The sequence below is a fragment of the Petromyzon marinus genome, chromosome 17 (assembly GCF_048934315.1).
Source record: "Petromyzon marinus isolate PM22_M1 ecotype Great Lakes invasive population chromosome 17, UKy_Petmar_22M1.pri1.0, whole genome shotgun sequence".
Classification (NCBI taxonomy): Eukaryota; Metazoa; Chordata; class Hyperoartia; order Petromyzontiformes; family Petromyzontidae; genus Petromyzon; species Petromyzon marinus.
Window position 1 is genome coordinate 23,130,265 of NC_133683.1, and position 7,505 is coordinate 23,137,769.

The following is a 7,505-nucleotide window of genomic DNA, read 5'->3' on the forward strand; positions in this document are numbered from 1 at the left end:
CCAGTGGTGGAAATTCCACTTTCCAACGGTGAGGGCGAGTCGCCCCACAGGACAATCATCTCCACAGAGTGGTACTGATTTAATCGATACTGGATGAATGAACGGTTGAGTTGACCCCCCTGGTCAGGATTTCAACTCGCATTATTCCAATTGTAAACCAGCGAGTGAAACCCATCTCTTCTCCTTTGTCCGTCCTACTTCTACTCCCTGTCCCCGCCCCCCAGCTCCGACCAGTCCTAAGGTCGCACTCATCACGGCGCACAGTGCCTGCCACAAATGAACCACAATACCTCGCTGATCTCGTCAAGGAGCATAAATCATCATCACATGAACTCCGGTGGTCATCCTCGCAGCAGCGACTTTGGGCTGGCCATCAAACAAAGACGGTCACTTCGTCGCGCGCTTTCAGATGCACTTCTGCGACCGTCTGGAACGCTCTTCCTTCCCATATTAGGAAGCCGCTGGAGCTATGCACTTTTGAATGATCTCGATTTAAAACTCATTTCTTTAGAACAGGTTTTGTGTGTTCAGTTTATTGTCCTTCCCCCGCACCTCTGATTAGCATGGTTGGCTACGTACGGTGCGAAAGAAGTCCAACATACATACATACAAGCCCTCCTTCACCACTCCCACCTGTCTTCCTGTCACTATAACCACACCACCTTGGATTAAGGCGCTATATATACATCTAGATAAGATAAGATGAAACGTTGGGTCAATATTGGTTCAACAGTTCCATCCACACGCCACTGTCGGTCCAGTCGCGTTACTTTGTTTATTGGACGCGCGCTTCATCCCTGCACCAGCCGTTCAGATCGAGTTGAGTTGAAAACGTTGACATACAATCCGTATATTTGCATAAACTTCCAGAGGACATTCATACAGATAATATATATATTTTTTGTCAAACCCTGGTCACGTTATCAAATACGCGTTGTGTAAATGCCATCTACGTTCTAATTGCCGGCAGCAATATCAATATTACCGCATTCATGAAACAGAGACGTCGCTTGAGTGAGTGGGGTTTTTTTGTTCTTGTTTTATTGGTGCCATCAAGTTCTCAAACAGGTGTCTTGCAGGCCCTGCAGGAGCCGGAATCTCCAGCGCTGGGCAATTTCGAACTTTAGCTTTGGAATGCAGCAGCCAGCGATGACGGGGATGGTGAATGCTCGCTACCGTTGCCGGTTCAATGTGCTCACCTGCAGCAGCCTTGCACCTGCTCGTGATGCTTGAACAAACTGTTTGCCATTCCTGAACTTCATGCACGTGTGGCGTTAAGGGGCAGTTGTTTGTCTCCTCCTGACGCGGCCGAGGTATACTCAACTACACACAAAAGATTCGTGACACCGCATTGGCAGTGGTGCACAATCATGGGGCAGCTGGGTGGCACAGTGGTAATACGTGTGCCTCACAGCAAAACGTTCCTGGGTTTGATCCCCGACTCGTGCACCTTTCTGAGTGCCATTTGCATGTCCTTTTTACCTGTAGCTACATGGGTTTCCTGTGGGTTACCCGGCTTCCTCCCACAACAACAAACAAAAAACCAATACAATCTAACTACAGTGTAATTGGCATTCGCCAAACATCCCAATGCTGAAATTAATTGCAAATTACTCATTTGGGATGATGACATCGCAAAATCGCCCCCGATCGTGAAGACTCGGCAGGACCCTCCTGAAAAAAATATTCTGAACACTTTTTTTAAGCGAGTGTGATTGAAATAAAAACAGAAACTCAACACATTCGTCAGTAACACTGCTATAAATGTTTCTTATAGCATAACAATAAGAATACATATTTTATAGATTACGTTTCAGGATATGGCTTTTCCTGTAGGACAGTTCTATATTTGATGTGTTGAGTTTTTTACGTGTATATATTAGAGTCAAATAAGTATACAACTAAATGTTGATTATCATCTCTGAAAAAGCAGCATTGCACTGATTTGCAGGAAAATATGTTTAAAAGTATTTACTTTAACATAATAAGAGATAATGGTGCAACCCTGCAAATACTTTTTCAAGCCACTCATAGTGGAAACTTTAGAAAAGACCTGCAGAGGGAATTTTGGCCTACTCTTCAAAACTGGCCAGACATCCTGGAAGAGGTGGAAGTATCAATAGTTGACTCTATAGTAAAGGTTTTGGGGTTATATTGCGTGAATATAAAAGTGCCGTTACACCTGCCACCACTGGACACAGCCAATTAGTAAGGTTTGTCACGTAAACAAAACGTGCCAATCAGTTACGACCTCAATACATCGGTGTGTTGGAGGGTTAAACCACAACATTTATAATTCGAGTACGACGTTTCCCTGGTGATTACCACCAGTCTCATCAGGCAATTTGCCAGAATTGTAATGTAAAGTGAAGGTGATACCATCAATGTTAGCCGATCACGTGGCAAGACCAGAGAGGGAGTTAATGTCGTCATCGAGATTGCAGTGGATCTCGTCGACTCAACCTCACGTGGCCTGTCAATCGACTAACTGTATTCGGTCCGTTGATGCACTCGAATTTGTTCTTGAAGAAGCTCCCAGCAGCACATGGAGTGAAACGTCGGACATCGTGCCGAGCACCAACGCGGTGAAACCAGAAAGCACAACGGAGAGGCACACAGCGCGAGACTCAGGAGCCTGGCGGCGCCTCTACTCTGACGGCAGCAACGTTGCTCACGTATCCTGGAATCAGCTCTGTTATACATGAAATGTAGTAACTGTTTCATTAAAAGTGCTAACCTTTCAATGTAATTATTAACTCTGGTTAGAGACCCAGACACATTTGGCGTGTCTGTGTCTTTGAGCAGATTCAACAAACTGGAAAACGCCTGCAACTGAGAGTAATATTTAATCTTGATTTTAATCTTGATTTTAAGCTTTCTTGACTGCAAGAATTCATACTCTTTGGTTCTTTCGGTAAAGTCACGTAGGTATAAAATAAAATAAATCACGACGTTTCGGGCGCTACACAAGCGTCCATCATCAGGTGGGAAAGCATGGCCTGCTGCTGAGGCAGACTTTTAAAAGGTTTGAAATGGGTGTAGCTCAAAGGTTATAAAGAAGTGGTTGGGGCTAGTGATGTTAATGTGAGAAATTAGCATGTAACTGTAAGATAGGAGAGCGGCCTCCTCGACGAGGGCACAGAAGTGGCTATGTTAATGTGAGGGATTAGCATGTTAATGTGAGAAATTAGAGGACACGGAAGTGGCTAATATTTACTTGAGGAAGCAGAAAATATGGTGAATCATTGTGCAGCAGCCTCGCTTCATGAGCCTTGCTCACTAGCAGGTGAACTGCAGTAAATCCTTTGTGTCTCTGTGTGACGGGTCTCCAAGCGACTCTGTGTAAGTCTCTGTGTAAGTCTCTGGGTCTCTGTCGGAGACTGAAGCCCAGTGTAAGGCTGTGGGACTTTGTACATGCCTATGGGTCTCTGCACGAGGCTATGATTCTGTGAGTCTGTGTTCTATGAGTCTCTGCTTGAGTTTATGGATCTCTGTGTGAGGCCATGGGTTTCTGTGCGACTGTCGCAACTTTGGAAACCACGCCGCCGCAGTGCACTTTCATCGCCGCGTGTCAGGCCGGGAATGTGGGGACGCCGCGTGACATGCCCAGGAAGCATTGTGTGGTTTGGTGGTCGTGTGGCTCAGGGCCAAGTTGTAGGGAATGACCTGGCAAGGCCCTCCAATTATAGGGATTTATTTTTTCTAACGCATGCGTGCCTCCCCATTGCCACCACAACTCAATTAGACCGCCCGTGAATATGAGGGATATATATTACAATCCAACATATTGTTAGGCCACCGTGTCAGGTAAGTAAATTGTTGAAGTGTACACTGAGACAGCGTGCAGCAGCAGCAGCAGAATCCACCCTCTGACAACAGCATCTTGTATCCCTTCTGGCAAAGGACCCCAAGCGAGAGCCCTCTGTATCCCCAAGTCCTGACAGTAGCAGTTGATCTTAATCAGCCATTATGCCTGTGAACTCCTCCTCCTCCACAAAATTAGATTCTCCAGCTCAGACAACTCAGTGAGCAGTCCTCAACCAAGGGCCAATTGCCCACAGTGCCACAGTGTTCCCGTATCATGCAGACAGTGAGCCTCTTCTTCGTTTCTTGCAGTAGCCTATGGTTAGACACAGTCATTCCATTGGTACCCAAAGTCACAATGTGGGAATTTTGCCCCATATTACTTTTTGTTTACTCTGAGAAACCTCACTGGGTCTGAAATCTCTATTTTTGGAGGGGTCCTCTTTGGGATGTTGTTGTTATAGCCCATTTCCCTTTTTCGGCATTTTTGTGTGAGAAAGTAAATAAGGATGCTTGGAGACATCCCGTGAACATGAGGGGATCGTGCTCAGATTTACTCTGTCTTGATGTAATAGTAAGCACACTGGACTTGCAATATAGAGGTCGCCAGTTTGATTTTATTTCCCGACATAGCAGTTGAAACCTCTGTCCATCCAGTCGCACGTGGTGGGGTAAAGCTTTGGTACTTCCACCTCTCTCTAAATGTCTGATCAATTTGGAAAAGTAGGCCAAATATCCGGTTAGAGAGGGTTCCCTAGAGCCCTGCACCTTTACCTTTGTCCCTTCAATATCGTCGGTAAAACCACCGTACAGTGTAAACACTTGCTTGTCCTGTGGAGAGATAGATGTCTTATTCAGACTCCAACTCAGTGTGAGCCACCAACTCCTCATAGTCACTTGATCACAGCTTGTATACCATCACATCTGACTAGTAATCGTTCTCATGAGATTGGACTGGACAATTATTGCAATGAATTTTTTTTCCTGATCATGAAAAGAGAACATTGTTGTTTTGTGTTGCAGTCTTTGTTTACTGAACCACCCTCTATAAATCAGTTGTATTCTCCAATCCCAAACAGGCTGTGCCCATATGATATGCAGCCACCCCTTGACGATTTTATAGTCACGATAATGACCCTGACAAGATCCACGCAGGTTATTGTAATGTCGTGATTTATTACAAATTTAGGACAAAAACATTGAAATTCACATTTAGCGGAATATTTATAAGTTTTTTTAAACATTCCAAACAGCGCAATCAAAGAGTTATCGTTTTGTCCGATGACATATGCAAAACAATGTTGTACTATTAGATTTTTACTTAATATAATAGCAGTATCATAGCAGTTTACTCAACATCAACAAGTCTAAATGTTTCTCCATTCTCCATTAACCACTAAGCCGGTCGTGAGAATTCTGTATTTCTATGACAGCGACGAGATTATGCGTAGAAAAACCACCATTGACATCCCACAATTTAGTACTCAATTTATCAACGCCAGGATGATGATAAGCTGAGTGAAACCTTGCCCGGGATTTGAACTCTCAGTCATCCTATTGTCTAAAATACTCTTCGCCACAATGTCAACTGGCTGGATAACAATTTTGAACACACACACAAGCATACACACATTCTTTTGTTATTATTGTGTCAGCGAGTTGACGTGGAGAAAGATTAACGTGGGTTTGTGCCCGTGCGTCTCAGTGTCTGAGCAGCGTTGCTTTGTGGCGTGCAGCAAACTCATTTGTCATGGGGCCCGGCCGCCTCGGTAATGGGGTTACTACGCCTGGCTGGGCGCTGCTGAGACATTGTGCCCACGACCCATCCCTGTGATCATCGTCCCTGCCTCAGCCTACCTTGCCCCGGCGATGATGAAGTTCCCAGCAGACAGGCTTGACACTCTCATTTCCTCTTTCTCTCATTCCACTTTTTTTCCCCTTTGATATATGTGTCTATATGAAATAATTAACATTGACCCAGCAAAGCTTCGCTGAGGCTCGTGACTTTCTCAATGTTTGCTCCTGCGATGTTGTTATTGCACTGTGGGTGAGAATAAATCAGAGTGCCCGGAGAGAAACACACCTTTGAGGGGTTTGCACTCGCCGCAAGACAAGAGTGTCAGGAACCTACTTGATGTACTGCCTTTTAACAGGTATCGTGTTGCGCTGCAGGTCGCCGTCCCAAGCACGTCATGGTGCCCACCGCTGCTTGATCCACTAACCTCAACATTTATGTATTGCAGGTATGTACCACAGCATCACATTGTAGCACCAATCACTTGTCAAACACAAACATCTTTTGGTAAATCCAATATAAGTGTCGTGACATTGAATGAGTCACTGTAGCGCATGGCGCTGGGAGATTGGTAGACAATGGAATTAGGGGTAGCAGTGCATTCTACCAATTGGACCCGGAGCCTTCTGGAGGATCCAGAAGGGGGCGTGGCCGAAGGCGGAGCCTGGCCACGCTGGGGAGAATAAAAGGCGAGCTCCAACAGTCGGGGCTGCTGCCATCGGGAAGTGGAACTCGTCGTGCTGCCGTCGTCGTGGTATTCGCCTCTTCAAGCTGTGGGTCTGGAAGTATGTTGGCTGCCCAGACCCAGCGTGGAGTTATCCCCTATGGCTGTGAGAGCCGGAATAGACAAGAGGGATACGCCTCCTACTAGTGTCTCTGAACTAGTACACTACACAGGTATGAAATAAATACATTTCAGCCATCCTTAATCCACCAAAAGATGAGGCCTATACCACACACCATGTTAGTACCGTTTTAAAAAAAAACACATACTTCAACAAACTGGTTAGTATTCTTGGTTCTTTCGGTAAAGTCACGTAGAAGGGAAACACCAACCAACACCGGTTAGTGTTATAATAATAGGGTTTTTCCCCTTTTTTCTGGCAACAAAATTGAAACCTTTTTACAAGGATTCATGTCTGCATTAACCACAATACCTGCAGTCAAAATGCAAATAAAAAACATACTATGATAATATATGCATTGTCCTTGAAACTGATTGGTCCACACCAAGGGACGGCTATCTTTTATGATGACTGGTTAGTGTTGGGGAGGGCAGGGTCGTTTCTGATAGCACTTGCCACTGATGTTAGCCGTGATCAGGAATCAAACTAGAGTCACGGGGTTCATAGGGCAGTATGCTAAACACTGCACCACTACTCCGCTCACTTTGTCTATACATGTGTGTGTTAATAATATGCATGAGTATAACTACTCTTAGCTATTTTAACACCTTGCAAAGATTAGTAGGAAACGTATTACTTTATGGAAATATTTTCTAAGCATTCACTTATTCGGAAATATTTTGCTTTTTAGAAGGGCTGTTGCCTAAACTGTCACCCATTTTTTTTCCTTTTCAGTGTTATTGGTGAATGCGTTGAGGCTTTTGTTACGTGTTTATTCACTTCAATGATTTAAACTTGTGAGAGCAACTTTGAGAAAAAACTTCACGGGAAAACCTGGGATAAACAAAAATAAATTAAACATAAGCTTCACCAAATTTCTTCAATTCACCCAATCACCGCTTGCTATCATCATATATTAAGGAGATGGAGCAATAAAATCAGTTCGTATGCAGGAGATTGATGGATTGATGCTTCACCAGACCGCGAGAGATGGTGGAACCTTTGAGTTGCCTTTATTATTCAGTGGATTGATAACGTCTCATGATGATGAAGCACATATT